Consider the following 15,046-nt stretch of genomic DNA (forward strand, 5'->3'; position numbering starts at 1 on the left):
GCCAGAGTAGAAATTAGAAATTTATTAAAGGACAGAAGAAAAGACTTCTCCCGGAGGAAGAAGGGGACCCAAAAGGTGGAATCCGTGGAAGTGCGGTTGTTTCCCCTTTTTATAGTTCTTTCAGTGATGGAATGTAGGTTAGAAGGCCCCAGGGGTGGGACACAGGAGGGCCAAAGAAGTAGTCTGAGCAGGAAGGACTTCATTATCACTTCTTTGTGATGGGCTCATTAACATTTCTTTGGGATGGGCTGTCTTCAAATCTGTTGGGGGCTGTTCATTAATACTTCCAGGTGGACTTTGGCCTAGGCCCTTTTCGGAACTTCATTAACATTCCATGAGTTGTCCTGTGTTTTCCCTGAGTCATTCCCAGCATGGCCTCCATTTTAGATTTCACTCGGTATTAGACCCGATTTACCTAACTACACTAACTACCTAACTTTAAATCTGGCTTCAACAGGATGCCCAGATATTGAGTTAAACATTATTTCTGGGTGTGTCTGTTTCTGGCTGAGGTAATATTTGAAGCCTGGACACTGGAGTCCATTAACACACACCTGTGACCTGAGTCTCTTCTTTGGGCTGGTGGGCTCAGATGTGCACGGCTCTGCCTGCAGACTCTGGTGGGCTCTGTCCTCGGCCTGGACGCCGTCTTGGCTCCATCTGATTGGTCCGGCCAGCGCTCCTGGACACCTGGACTAGCAGAGCTCAGCACATCTCCTTTCTCAGCTCTTGCTGGGCACAGCCTGGCCCTGCACTGGTGAATGAGGTCTGGAGCAGCTGTCTCCAGGGTGCACAGGGCCCAGTGGAGAAGGGGGGCAAGACCTGCCCTCACCCACTAAGCTGGGAACAGAAGGGCGGCACCTGACCGTGTCTAGTTGGTGTTTTTCTCCGTGTTCCCAATGGCCTGCTTGTTCTGATGCAGGTTGCTCTTTCAATCTCGGGCGCCACCTCTAGAGTCCAGGCTTGATCTAGGGCAGCTGTGCGGTGACTTCTCTCAGGGCCTCGTCCCCCGATGCTCTCCACCTGCCCACATGGTGAGATCGCCTGACGTGTGCGTTTGTCACTGCCCCGTGGGAACCGTGGGAACTCCTCGGTGCTGCGGAGCCTTCCACAGTGGGTGCCGCTCCGCGGTGGTCCTTCCCGCCCTGGGCTGATGCCTGGAGCCAGGAGACGCCTATTCTGTGACAGGCGGGTTATTTGTTTAACCCTGGCTCCCTCCAGGCCCACTGCCTCCCCTGCACAAGCCCTCCCCTTCCCCTGGGGGTCCTGCCGTCCTTGGGCCCCTCTCCGTCTGTCCCCACTGCCCCCCTCCTGGTCTCTGAATCTCTTTCCACTCTGTTCTCGAGGCTGCCTGCAAACTCCCGTGCCAGGACCCGGGCCTGGGCTCACCCCTGCCCTGCGCCCACCGTGAAGAGCCTGGCCCCACCGTGGTCCCGTGCAGGGGCAGAGTGCAGTGCTGAGCATGAGCCAACTTGGGTGCTCTTCTCCAGGGGCCCGTCGGTACTCTGGTCCATCCCTGCCAAGAATTCCTCTCAGTTTAAAGGGCTGGGGCTGGGGCACGGCCATGGGAGCCGTCTGAGGCTAACTGGGGAGCCCAGAAGCGAGCCCAGAGCCCAGCCGCGCCCTGGAGCCCTGGGGCTGTGAGCTCCCTGAGGTCCTTGTGCATAGGGACACACCTCAGACGGCTCCTAGGGACCACGGTTCCGGTGGTGAGCTTCAGAGTGATTCCTTCTTCCTTTATATTCTTCTCTGTTTCCTGGATTCTTTACCTCCACACTTTGCCTTTGTGAGGCCGCGTTCACCTGATATGGAAAACTGCGCATGGGGCGGCTTCCTCACTGCCTAGAACCCTGTGTCACTCCCTGGCTCCGGAGAGTGTGACCCGGTGTCTGGACAAGCTGCCAGCAGCCTCCCTGTTGCCCGCTCAGCTACTCCCAGTGGTCGGGGCCTCTCGAGCTCAGAACCTGTGTGGCCCTGTGCCCTCAGCCTCTGGCTCTGCCTGTGCCAGGTGTTGGCCACTCCAGGCTTGGCACCACGTGATCTGGGGTCTCCTGAAGGCCCTTGCTCTCCAGTGCTGTTAGGACTTCCAGCCATAGCTCCTCGTCTGGCTTTTTAATGGGATGGACGCAGTCCATTAAGTTTAGACAGGTGGCAGGTGAGTTACTGGCTAATGTACATCCCCTGGGCCAGTGTGGTCCCCTGGTCCCCGACACAGGCTGGGCAGCTGTGGGAGAACAGGAAACTAAGGTAGGGACACTTTAAGGAGCAGCGAGGTCAATCTGTGAGCCTGAGTTTTGTTTTCTGTGTAAAAGACAAAATAAGCGTGTCCTGCGATGTTGCACCAGGCTCCAGTGGACAGAACCAGCTCAGAGCTGAGTTGAAATGGTTCATCTGGACACGGCACTGCTCCGTGTCTTGAAAGCAGGGATGATGGTTGAGACTGGGGGCTCTAGCGCAGCGTGGGGATGCCTGCCCCCCTGTGCACTTGGGTGGGCGCAGCCCAGCCTGCCTCTCTCCCTGCCCCTGCGCCCCTCCTCCCATCCCAGTTGGAGATCTGCCTGCTAATTGGGAGCTGATTTGTTTTGCAATGATTCAGGCCTTTGCTGTTGGAGCCCTGGGAGTAAGTCTTGCTTCCAAGGCATAAAATTTCCACTCATAGTGCTGAGAGCTACAGGATTGTTGAATAACAAATACAATTAGGATGTGCCAACTTTTCGTTTGAAGTGCCAATTTTTGCTCTTCAGGGTTAAGTGCAGTTGTCCCACTTCTCTGAGGGGCATGAGTTTCAGGACCCCCAGTGGGCGCCTAAACTGCAGGTAGTACCAGACCCTATGTATGTTGTGTTTTTTCTTGTATCATAACATTTAATTACCAAATTAGGCACAGTATGAGATTAATAACCAACTTAAATGCTTTCTGGAGCAAGAGTGTTTAAGCAAAATAAGGGTCACTTCAATGCACACCTTGTGACACCAACAATCCATCTGATAAGCAGGATGACTGCTAAGCGACTAACGGACAGGTAACATATACAAGGTGGATACATTGGACACAGGAGGATTGATGACCTGGCAAGATGCCACCCTGCTCCTCAGAATGGCATGCAACTTAAAACTTATGAATTGCTTATTACTGGAATTCTGCATTTAATATTTTCAGACCATGTTTAGCAGTGGGTAACTGAATTCATGGAAAAGGAAACCTTGGACAAGGGTGGTTTCTGTACCTGTGCCTTCTCTCGGTGAGTGTTGAAGAGTTAGGAGAAGAAAACTTCAACCTTTTTACAGCTGCAAACCCCCAACTCAGGAGAGGAGCATCCAGGCCTGTGGTGGTAGAGGGTGGGCCCTGTGCCTGGTCTGAGTGGGGCGGCTGGTCCTTTAGCTGCAGCATGGCGCCGCCCGAGTCCTGGTTGGGGTGGGGTTGGCAAAGAGAGAGCAACTGGTGTTTACTGAGGACCCAAGGAGACCCAGGCCCGAGGACACTGGCTTCCTGTGGCTAGCTGGAGTTGGCCCTAGGGGAGAGTGTGTTTGGCAGAAGCTCTTGCAGCCTGAGGGAGAATATAGGAGGAGGAAGACCCTGCTGCTCTCAACCCCACGGGGACCAGGCCTGCAGGACTGTCAGGAGTGGAAGGGCCCAAAGGCCTACGGCAGTGTTACTGTTGGGCTGTCCAGCCGAAGTCCAGGTCCTTGGTGTCCTGAACAAACAATGGAGCAAGACACAGCATAGCAGAGCGCAGAGGTGGGAAGGTACAGGAGGGGAGAGGCAAGCGCAGCCATCGAGAGGCCCTGGGCCAGGTCTGACTGTCAAAGTCTTATATCCTGAGCCGTGGGCGCTCCCTTCCCTACAAGGACCTGATGGAGACCTGACCCATTGGCTATCTTACCTAATTAGAAAATTTTCCAATTCCCCCTGGTCACTTTAGAGAACCTAATTAGGACGCTGCCCACTTGACCCCCCTTGGTCATTTAAAGTCTGGACTGCAGCAGAGGTTGTCATGGTGAGGACCGCAGGGACGGGAGCTGTCACGGATGGGATTCAGTGTGGACGGGGACAGGACTCCCAGCCCCTGCCTTGTCTTCCAGAGCTTCTTTCTCACACCCTGCCTCCATCCGCCATCTTGGTGTGCTGTTCGTCACGTCCCAGGGCAGCCGGTGTCACCTCCTGGGGTGAGCCTAGTTCCCCAGGGCAGGGGCAGGGGTGGGCTATGGGGAACAGGGATCTGTGGGGGTCCACATGGCCTGTGACCCCCGCCAGGGGCCAGGCAGGGTCTCAGGACGTAGTGGAGCCGGTTCTCCGGGCAAAGAAGCCGAGCGGAGTGTTTCTTCCCAACAGGGGACAGTCAGTACATTCTTATTCACTCCAAGACTGACAGACGCAATGTCCTCTGGGCACAGAGCTGAGGGTGGACAGTGGCTCCATGGCCGGCTGGGGCCTGGGCCACCCAACTTTGTGGGCTCAAGTCAGACACAGGCCCTTGGCTGCCCAGTCGGGCCTTCCAGGTGTGGCTGGGAACACAGCCCCTGGGCCACTCCTGACATCTGGGGTGTTCTCAGTGGGCCTGGGGGTCTGAGTGACAGCTGATGCCTGGCCCGGAGCCCTGAGTCCTGCTGTGTCACAGAGGGACCCATGGACCCCAGATGAATTTCCACCCAAGGCGGGAGGTGCTAGGTCTGAGTGGGGACCACTCACAGGCAAGGTGGCGGGGAGGAAGGCGGGGCTGGTGGGAAGAAGGCAGTGCAGAGTGGCAGGGGCACCTCCTGTGGCTTATGGATGGTGACGGGCCTTCAGAAGAGGTCTAGGTAGGACACGAGTCAGGGGCAGGCGTGGCCGCTGGGGCACCCGAGGACACTCCCTGGCCTTGCTGCAGAGCCCCGTTAGAGGGACCCAGGGATGCATTCCCTGTCCCCGGGCACCCCGACCTGCACGGCCCTAGGATTGATCGTGCCTACACAGAGTGGCCCCCCAGCCTTGGCCAGCATGCCGAGGTGTGCCCAGAGCAGGGCCTGGGGGCTTGGAGCCTGGGTCGGGGCCAAGCACCCCCTCTGCCAGCGTGCTCAGTTCCTTTGTCCCCTTATGGGCTGGCCAAGCCTTGCTGGATTTGAAGATCCAGAGCGAGTGTCGTCCCGCCGTAGTCGACTCTGGGCACAGGGAGGCTGCGTGACAGACTCTCGTGCCACAAGCCCTGGCTTGCTCCTGAGTTCTGTGATGGCTGCTCGGGGTGTCCAGCTAAGCAGTCACTTCGGCGTGTCTGCAGGCACGTCTGTGCCCCTCCCCCTCGTGTGCTCCCCAGGTTGTGGCTCTCTGCGGCCTCCCGGGGCTGGGGCTGCCCCTGAGGGTGGCACAGAGCAGGTGTTGATGAATAATTAAAGATGGAAGGGAGGAGGGAGAAGGAGCACCCCAGAGAGGACCGGAGGACAGGGCTGGGCTCAGTGAGGAGCGAGGGCTGTTTCTGGACCCCTGGGCAGGCCCGGCCCTGGGCTCAGCTCAGCCTCTCCCCGCTCAGAGGCGGCCTGGCCAGGACAGCAGCCAGGAGGTGGACGGGCTGCGCGCCGAGGCTGGCTGGGGGAGGCGGCCCCTCGTGGAGTGCCCGGCTTTGCCAACTCGCTCCTCGCTCTGCCGGCAGCTGGAAGTGCTGACTGGCCCTTCCTCTGCCCTCGCTCTGATCCTGCAGCCCTGGTGTGGGAGGCAGGCTGGAGGAGGGGGAGCAGGGCACAGGGTGTCCCAGGAGCACCTGTTAGGAAGGAGTCCCACCCCAGGATGGGCGGCACAAAAGGACTTGCTGTTATCTCGGAAAATAGGAGCCTGGATCTTAACACCTCCGAATGCCTTTAAAAGAAGTAATTGCCTGACTGCAATTATTTTAGGAGGTTTAACTAACCACCGCATGGGCGCTTTTTAAGAATACTTGGGGAATTTTAAATTCCTCCCACGGCCCCCAAGGGTGGGGGCCCTGCCTGGTGCCTGAGGCCCAACCCCTTCCCCTCTCTGAGAGGAGGATGGGGGTCTCTGAAGGGGGCCTCTGGCGATGAAGCCAGCTCTGCCCCCCCCCCCCGGGGGGGGGCGGAGGCCCGTTGCCAAGGTGACATCCCCAGGCACATCCCTGTGGGCTCTGCTGGGGTGAGGGGGCGGGGGTGGAGGAAATGATTTCCTGGTGACAGGCGCCCGCTGAGGCCCCCTTTCCTTATTGATCATGTGGGAGAGGAGCTCCCTTATCAGGGCCGGTGAGCTGGAGAGGACAGGTGTCACCTCTCACCTCCTAGTCTGCTGCCCGCCACTGCCGTTGGCTTGGGAGTGACCCCCACCCTGCGCCGTCCTCGTCGGATTCAGGGAGATCTTCCAACTTCCCGAGAAACTGCTGGCTCTACCAAGGCACAGCCCAAATGCCAAAGTCAAGACAAAACACAGCAGAAATCAACGTGCCCAGGCCCCCGGGTGCCTCGCCTGCCGCTGGTGTGGGCAGACTCGCCAAAAGACTCTAGGTAACAAATTTATTTTTAAAGAATCAATCCAAAAACAATTAAATGCAATTTATGAACGTGGTAGGAAAAGATGAGCAATGAGCCCAATTAGTAGAAGTTATTTTAAATGTGTCAGGATCACGTCTTAGCCCATGCTGGATGTCATCTCGCTTCGGCATCTGGCTGCAAAGGGCGTTTGAGGAAAGACAGCCGCCCTGGGCCAGGCTGAGGAGGCCCTGTGGTCAGGGGCACTTCCCAGCCCTGGGCTGAGACCTTTCTTCCGAGAGGAGATAGGTTCTGGGGAGCTGAAAGCCCTTGTGAGAGGACGTGGTGAAGGACTGGCCCAGGCAGACCGCTCCAGTGTGCACAGCCACAAGCTGGACAGAGTCAGAGTGCCCACGGGTGCCCCAGACCCAGACCCACCTGTAAAACACATGGCTTGGCTCGGGCCTCTGCTGGGCAGGTGGGGCCTGGGACTGACGGGCCAGGCCGCTGCCCTTCCCACTGCCACCTGCCTCTGGGCCTGCCCCAGGCCTGGCCCCTGGGGTTCAGCACCCTCTCCTCCCTCCCAGTGCTTGCTTTCCACCGTCCCGGAGCTCTGGAAGCTGGGGGTCTTTCAACAAAGAAAGAGAAAGGCTGGAGGCAGGCGGGGAGGCGCCAGAGAGCGGGGACAGTGGGCGCTGCACTGGACAGCCGGCACCCCACGCTCATCCTGCTGCACTAGCACGTCCCTGTTGACAGAGGGGAACCTGAGAGTTGGAGGGGCGCGCAGCTTGCCACCAAGGACCCAGGCCAGGGAAGGGCCGCAGAGCAGGGCTCCATGCTCAGGCTGCCGAGGCCCAGGCCAGAGTCCCACACATTCACCATCTTGCTTCTGTGGGAGGTCAGTTGGCTGGACCCTGACCCTGCTTCCGTCCCCATCTGCAGGCCTGGAACTCCCCTCAGGGTGGACGAAGCTGGCTGAGCTCCCCAGAGCCTCCCCTGGCTCTCCAGGGAGGTTGTGGTAGGACGCCAGCTCAGGACCCCTCTGGTCACCGCAACAGCCCACCCGGTGGCTTCTCGCAGATCTGAGAAGCAGAAACGTCTTGGGTGAGCAGCTTGATCTGAGCCGGAGGAAGACGGAAGAGGGCGCAAGGGGCCAGGCTTGAGGCCAGTGTCTCAGGGGCTTGGATCCTTGTGCCTTCTTGGGAGACAGAGTCCAGCCCAGTGAGGGCCCCTGGGCACGCTGAGCTGACCGGCACCAGGGGCTCCTCAGCCGATGGCAGTTCCCATCAAAACGCCTCCCGTCTCTGCCTCGCTGGCTGCCAGGACTGGCGGCTCCTCCTCCGGGCAAGGAAATTCCTCACGGTCCCCAACAGGGCGCGGCCCCGTGCTCCTCTCCCTGGCCCACAGCAGCTGCCCCGGCGTCCCAGCCAGCCTGGGACCCGCTGGACAGGCAGGACTGCCCTCTCTCAGCCTGACGCCCCTTCTCTGTCGATTGAGAAGAAAGGTCACGGTGGCCCCAGTCCTCAGCTCTCCTGGCCTCTCCCAGAGACTCCTGGGTGCCACCTGCCGTGTGCCCTCTGCCTGCAGAATCACCCGGGAGAGGCCCTGGGGAGCCTGCCTGGTGGCCCAGCGCCTTCACTGAGCGGGACGGAGGAGGCCTGACACTGGGAGGCTGGCTGTGCTCCTGACCGTCTGTGCGTGGGTTCTGGGAGCGTCCACCTTGGGATTCGCGCATTTGCTGTGTAATTGACATCAACAGCTTGTGCGGAGCGTGTGGCCACCCGGCCCACCTGTGGCCTGGGCACCATTAGTTGAGGGTTTGGTGTCCCTGACACCCGCCCCTGAGGTCCAGTCTCCTGGAATTCAGGTCACGGGTGTGCAAGACCCCACCCACGCTGCCACATCCCCCCACTGCTCAGCACAGGAGAGAGCAGAGGGTTTTATTCTCCTTGCTTTCCTGATGTTTCCTCCAATTCCTCTGGTGGGAATACTATGGTTTTAATTGGAAATAAAAAGCTCGGGGTCAGCCCTGTGCAGGTGCCCAGGCAGCACGCATATCCAGTGGCTGCTTCACCCAGCCTGTCTCAGGGTGGTGGCTTCTCTGTCCCTCTGTGGGGCCAGGGCTGTGGGCAGGTGTCCTACCCTGAGCCGTGCAGGGTGGACCCCTGCCCCCCACTCCGGGGCCTTCCCCACTGGCCCTCCGGGGCTCCTCCAGCGTCCTTCCCTGACCCTGCTGCTGCTGGGCCTGCTGGATTCCCCCGGGTGACACCTGTCATGTCCTCTGTTCCCCCTGGGCCTCTCTGGCGTCCGTGGGGGGCTCATCCCCCTTGCTGCTCAGAGGAGATGGGCTGGGTGGTTGGGGGCCAGCTCCTCCCTGATCCCACCAGCTTTGGAAGCCCAGCCCAGGCACCACTCAGGGCCTCCCTCGGTCCCTGCCCCGGGCTGTGAGAGGGCCTCGTGAGAGCCAGGAGGTTTCCCACTCCCTCAGACCACAGCGACGATGACCATAAGCCTGACCGGGCCACCTTCCCTCGGCCTGCGGGGGCCTGAGTGCCCCTTGGCCTGTGCAGAGCACACCCGGCTAGGCCGAGGCTCTCCAGGGCAGGGCTGTTGGCCCCTGCAGAAGCTGGCACCCACAATGCCCGCTCCCCTCTGGCCAGTGAGGGAACAGAACATAGGTCCTGGTCCAGAGGCCCTCCGTGGTGACCCGGCACCCATGGGGCCAGCCGCGGAAGCTCAGCCTCGCTGGGTGCTCAGTGGGTGTCTGTAGGCAGAGCAGCTTCGTCGTCTCTCCGTGGAGTAGAGCAACCACGTTCACACAGCACGCTCACTCACCTCCCCAGCTCACAGTCCCTCGCGGCGCTTGCTGGCCAGGATTAATGAAGGGAGAGTGAGCCCCGCCCTCTCCTGAGAGCACAGAACCATCCATGGCTCCCAGCTCTTTGACACCTTTGATTCCGGAGAAAGCCTGCGTGGGTGTGTTTACTAACCCTGTGCCTCCCTTTCTGTAGCTATTTAACCTAACTAAAGCTGTGGTTTTGAAGACATTGATTTCAAAGGAGAAGAAAATATTATTCCATTAAAGTCACTGAAAAATTGATCATCCGATTTCGGTGGCATCCCTGGGGTGGAGATGCTAACGGCTGTTTGTGCCGGATCTCCATCCGCGCAGCTAAGCTCTTGAGTCTCTCCCAGGCTGACAGCTGCTCCCAGCCACACAGGACCAGGTGCCAAGGAGGATGGGCAGGAGGTGTCCTGTGCACACCGTCTTCTGAGTCTTGGCCGACAAGCTTCTTGCTGTAGCCCACCCTGTAAAGCAAGTAGCTCCTCATGGAAGCCTTGCAGCACACTCCAGCTGGTCTTCCAGGGACTCGGAGGGGCAAAGGGCCCCAGAGGGTCTTGCCCTGGGTGGGTTGGCTGGGCCTCCCCCCGCTGAGGCTGCGCTGCTCTCCGGCTCCCTCCAAGCTGCCATCACCTGCTGGGATGTGGGCTTCTGCCCCTGACCTCGAGGCACCCTTGTCCTCCTGTGGCTCCTGAAGCGTGGTGGACGGTGATCTTCCTCCCACAGGAAGCCCCTGGGGGGTAGTGTGGCCTGTGCTCCAGGTCCCACCCTCTGCTCCGACTCCTGGGGCCTTGGCACCAGGGGGCAGCTCCTCTCCTGCCCGAGGGCACACTGGCCTCTCCTGACCCTCGGCGGGGGCTGGAGCTGGACCACACCCAGGGCCCCTGGCCCCTCAGGGACACCCTCCCCTCAGCCCGGGAGCCCACTCGTTCCCCACGGAGGCCTGTGGCTCTGTCAGGGCATCTGGAAACCACCTGCAAGTGGGCGTGGGGCACTGTGGGCGTCTGGGCCTGCTCCCTGCTCTGGCGTGACTTCACTGTGGACCCCAAGGCTCCGAGAGGTTCCAAGTCAGGTGTCCCGAGCAGTTCTGCCATGTGGGGGTCATCCTCCCGTGACCCCTTGATGTGTCCCTTGCCTCCGTCCCGACCCCCAAGGCCACGCCACAGGTCCGTGCCACAGGTCAGCCAGGCTGAGGAGAGCATGGCCAGTCGAGCGCCTGCCCCGTCGCTGGGCCCTGTGCTGATCCAGGCTCCGGCCATGGAGTCTCTGGGCGCCTGAGGTCCTGACCCGCCAGGCAGACTCTAGGGTCCCCTGCTGTTTGTTCCAAAGTCTCTGAGTCTGAGAGTTCGGAAAGTCTGATGGGAGACCCTGTCTCCTGTGTCTTGGGATCCTGTCCCTGGAGCCATCTCCTGGCAGTCTCTGTGGACTCGGAGAAGGATCAGGCCCTTCCTGGGCCGCGTGACCTGAGGTCAGGGCTGGCACTGGATTTCTGTTCCATCAGATGAGACAAAAGCAGAACTTCCTCAGACTGCCTTGGGCGCTGAGGACCTGCCTGCGCTTCCTGCCCGCTGGGCAGGCAGCCTCTGGGGGAGGTGGACAGAGCGCTTGGGCTCCCTGGCCGTGAGCCTGTGCCCCTGAGCCTCCCTCAGCACCCCCGGGCTGGGCCGGGAGCTCCGCTCTGGGCCTCCCCGAGTGCGCCTGCAGGTGGAGGAGAGCCCTGCCGTTCCCCAGGCGGCCGAGCCTCACTTCTCCAAGCCTGAGGGCTGTTTCCCACGGAGTCCTCAAAGCCCGAGGAGGAAACATTTTCTCCCGAGGCTCGCTGAAGACACAGAGGTGTCAGGACAGCAAGTGGGACTGTCTTCCTGCAGGGAGGCCCCCTGGGGGGGCCTGGCTCAGTGAGTGAGCCACCCGGGGCCACCATGCGCAGGTGCAAGGCCAGGATGGGCTGGGTGCCCAGGAGTGACCGCACCTGCTGGCAGGGGTGTAGGCCGTAGGAGCTTATGTCCTCTCCAGAGGGTAACAGGACTGGGAGGGGTGACTCTGGTACTGACCCTTCCTTGCTGTGTATCTTCAGGCGAGTGTCTGGATCTCTCTGGACTCTGTTCCTTGTCTGGAAATCGTGCTGGCCATAAGACCCCCCTCAAGGGCTTGGTGGGAAGGGGAAATGAGGTGACGGGTGGGACAGTCGAGGATGACGTTCACAAGGACACACTTGTGCACAGCAAGCAGCAGGTACTTTGTGAGCCCAGAGTCACAGGTCGCTGTTTAGCCCTAATTTCACTGTCTTGTCAAGGGAGGCCTCCGAGTTCTCGAGGCTGGTGCGACGGCCCGGGGCTCCTCCGTGTTCTGTGGCTCTCGGGGTCTGCCAGAGCCTGTCCCCACGGCAGTCTCCCACGGCACCAAGATCTCCTCTTTTGGCGCTGTCCGGGAGACCAGGAGCAGGGTGCTGGAGGCACCCCACAGTCTGAGCCCCTCTCCCTCTGTGCTCGGGTGGGGACCGGCGTCCAGCTGCCTCTCCCAGGCGATCGGCACGACTGACAACTTGAACAGGAACTCTGTCAAATGAAAGCCTTTCCTGGGGCCGCACAAGAAGAGGAAGAGGAGGAAAGGGCCCGCACCAGGTGGAGGGTCTGGGCCGCTCCCCAGGCCTCCCCGGCAGACGGGACAGTGGACCTCACTAGCAGCACTGACCCGAGACGTGTGTCCTGCTGGTGTGGAGACAGCTCCAGCCCACCTTGGAGTGGGCACAGGGCTGGGCCGACGTCCAGACGGCTACACAGCATCTGCCCCTCACTGTCCTGGCAGCCAGGCTGTCACGGAGGCTCTGCCTGCGACACCCCACCAGGCCCCTGGGGCACACGACGCATTTCTGGCCTGCAGTTAGCCCACCAGAGCCCAGGTCCCCAAGCCAGGCCACCAGCCCTGGGCTCAGCTCCCATCTGGAGGCCCTGGGGAGAGTCCACTGCTCCTCACCAGGCTGTGCCAGATCCGGCTGGTCAAACTGGTGGTGGTCAGTTCCAGGGTCAGCCTGGCTGGGCGTGATGCCAAGATATTGGGCCCACACCTTTCCAGACGTGACCATGAAGTAAGCCAGCCAGCCCGTCCTGCGAGGGACTCAGCTTCCCTGGGTGACCAGGCAGACCAGCTGACCTCTGAGCCTGGGTTTTATCAACCGCACACAGGGGCACTGCTAGGACATGCTCCCAGGCTCGTTCGAGGACCGAGACATGGAAATGGTCATCGCAGCTTGTTCTGAAGATTCTAGGGGTCGCTGTCTGGTCAGCTGGTTCTGGGCCCACAGAATCATGACCTGTGCAGGCCAGAGCACCACCCCAGGGGCCTCGGGGCCCAGAGCTGAGTGGCACCTCACACTTCCTGTAGGCCGCATGGCAGGCCAGGCCTTCTTTGAAGGCCTTTGGCTCTTGTGTTTGGGCTCCCTGAGTGTCATCCTCACCCCACTCATAAAATCCTGCTGGGGGGAGGGACAAGCTTGTGTGCAAGTCAGGAGACTCTGGAGGCAAAGAACAGAAATAAAACCAAACCAGCTTAAGCAAAAACATAACTTTATTGGCTGACGTAATGGAGAGAACTTGGGGTTGGATGCAGGACTCAGGCATGGCTGCATCCAGGGGCTCAACCATTTCCCAGGACTCAGCCTCCCTGGTTCGTGATTCTGCTTTGGGTGACAGAGGCTTGAGCTTCCTGGTGGCAGGAACAGCCCCAGCTGTTTCCTTCTCTGGTGAAAAGAAAGTGCCTGCTTCTCAGGGTCCTGGAAGCTCCGCCCAGGACTCGGGCCATCATTGAGCCTCACTCCTGCCTTCAGGACGGCCTTGCCTAGGAAGTGGTGTGGTCACGTCAGGGGACGCACAGTGGGCTTCCAGCCCTGAAGGCCACAGAGGACGAGCTGAGACCCCAGAGAGAAGATGCAGGGTCGCTGGGCAGAGAAGCAGCCACGGCCTGGCAGCGGGGGAGGGGTCAGCCCGCGCGCCTCCTGCCCTGCTCACTGAGCCACCAGGGTGCAGGCCTGGCGTGAGGGGCATCGGGAACAGCCAGGACCGGGAACCTAGGAGCACACAGGGGGCCCTAGGACACCTGAGGACACAGGACTGACGTGGAGTGGTCAGGACGCCCAACCTGGACCGCGGTTCTCCTAACCTGGGGTGGCCCCCCAGGTCCTGGTGGAGACCCGATGAGCTCTTCCTTTAGACAGAGCTGCACTCGACACCAAGGTCTGTGTGGAGCCATCAACCGCCAGAGTGGCCAGGAAGAGCCACAGGGGAGGCGCGGGGGCAGGCGGGGCAGCCCTGCGCCTGCTCAGATCAAGGCTGCCGCCCCCCACGCCCCCCACGTCCAGGCCACTTTTAAAGCCCGAGAAGCACAGAGACAAGAGCAGGCTTTAGTCCCATGGGCCCCCCCCCCCCCGCAGCTGGTGATAAAGGGCTCTGCTGTGGCTGCCTGCTGCGCCCCCCACCAAGAGCGGGTTGGTTCCTTTCCTGTGTCCAGGCTGTCCCAGGCCTCCTGGGAACCTGGTCCTGAGTTTGTTTGTTTTCCCGTATGATTTCCAGGATGTTTTCGCAGGTGGAAGACACAAGGCCCGAGAGTGCAGGAGGTGAGCTGTGGTGGGAGAGGAAGGGCCCAGCCTCCAGAGAGCAGGACAGGCTGGGGACAGCCGCTCTCCAGGGAGAAGCCGCTCTCCAGGGAGCAGCGCCATACTCCCTGACCCCGGGAAGACGTTAATGTTCTACCAAGTAAATTAGATTAAAGTCACGAGCAGGAGAAAGAGGGAGAAGGAAACGGAAAGAAGAGCCGCTGCGTGTCAAGTGAGGAAGCTGCCCAGGGAGTGCAAAGGACGGGGAACTGGTCCTGGCCGCTCAGAACACGGCCTGGCTTCCACCTGGGAAGGGACACTGGGACCGTGTCCTCTAGCAGGGTGTGTGGGTGGACAGAACCACCCTAAAGTTTTCGCAGGTGCATTCTGGTCTGTGCAAATGCACAATGTGTCCACGCGGTTGGAAGAAGAGAGACCGCTGTGGAAGGCACAGGGCCAGGGAGGATGGCGGGGGTCTCCAACAAGGACACAGGCGTGCATGTGTGCACACTCGTGTGCATGTGTACGAGCACACAGCTGTGCTCCGTGGGCCTGGGTGCAGGCAGGTGTCTGGGCTATCTCCTAGACCTGTCCACTGAGAGGCTCAAACCTTGTCTTTGACCTTGGCACACAGAACTCAGTTTCTCACACTCCCACTAAAAGGAGCCCTGGCTCCTGGGAGAAATAAGTGATTTTAGGGCTGGGGCAAGAAAAGTACAAAATTAGACTGGAACATCTTGTTATGCCAGAAAGTAAGAAAGTGCTCAAAAAAAAAAAAGAGTGGCATGTCACAGACTCAGGAGCCAGCTTGAAGGGGCTCTTTGGCCAAACATGGAACAACTGAGCACCAAGACAATGAAGCACAGCGGTGAGTTATACATCACTGAAAGCAGGCATTCAAAGAGCAGACTGGAAATAGATCATGATGGATGATAGGCAGATGATAGGTAGGGACAGACAGATACACAGACAGATGAGATGGATGGATGATAGATGATGGGTGAGGACTGACGAGGGATGTGTGGGTCTATAGATGGATGGTATGTGGAGGGAAGGGCGAGCCGCTAATGGGTGGGTTGATGGGTGGATGGATGATAAGTGGAGGGAGGGAGGGATGATAGATGGAGACAGGGAAGAATGGATGGGTGGATGGAGGGATAGATGGATGGATGA

General features: G+C 59.9%; 1 long non-coding RNA gene across 1 annotated transcript; it reads left to right on the forward strand.

The window, feature by feature from the left end:
• The first annotated feature begins 2,597 nt into the window (after positions 1–2,597).
• On the forward strand, positions 2,598–9,543 carry LOC144366578 (uncharacterized). Its single transcript, XR_013425645.1, has 3 exons — positions 2,598–4,166; positions 6,261–6,479; positions 7,386–9,543. It is a non-coding gene; the product is annotated as an uncharacterized LOC144366578 (long non-coding RNA).
• The last annotated feature ends 5,503 nt before the right edge of the window (positions 9,544–15,046 follow it).

Source organism: Ictidomys tridecemlineatus, chromosome 9 (assembly GCF_052094955.1).
Source record: "Ictidomys tridecemlineatus isolate mIctTri1 chromosome 9, mIctTri1.hap1, whole genome shotgun sequence".
NCBI lineage: Eukaryota > Metazoa > Chordata > Mammalia > Rodentia > Sciuridae > Ictidomys > Ictidomys tridecemlineatus.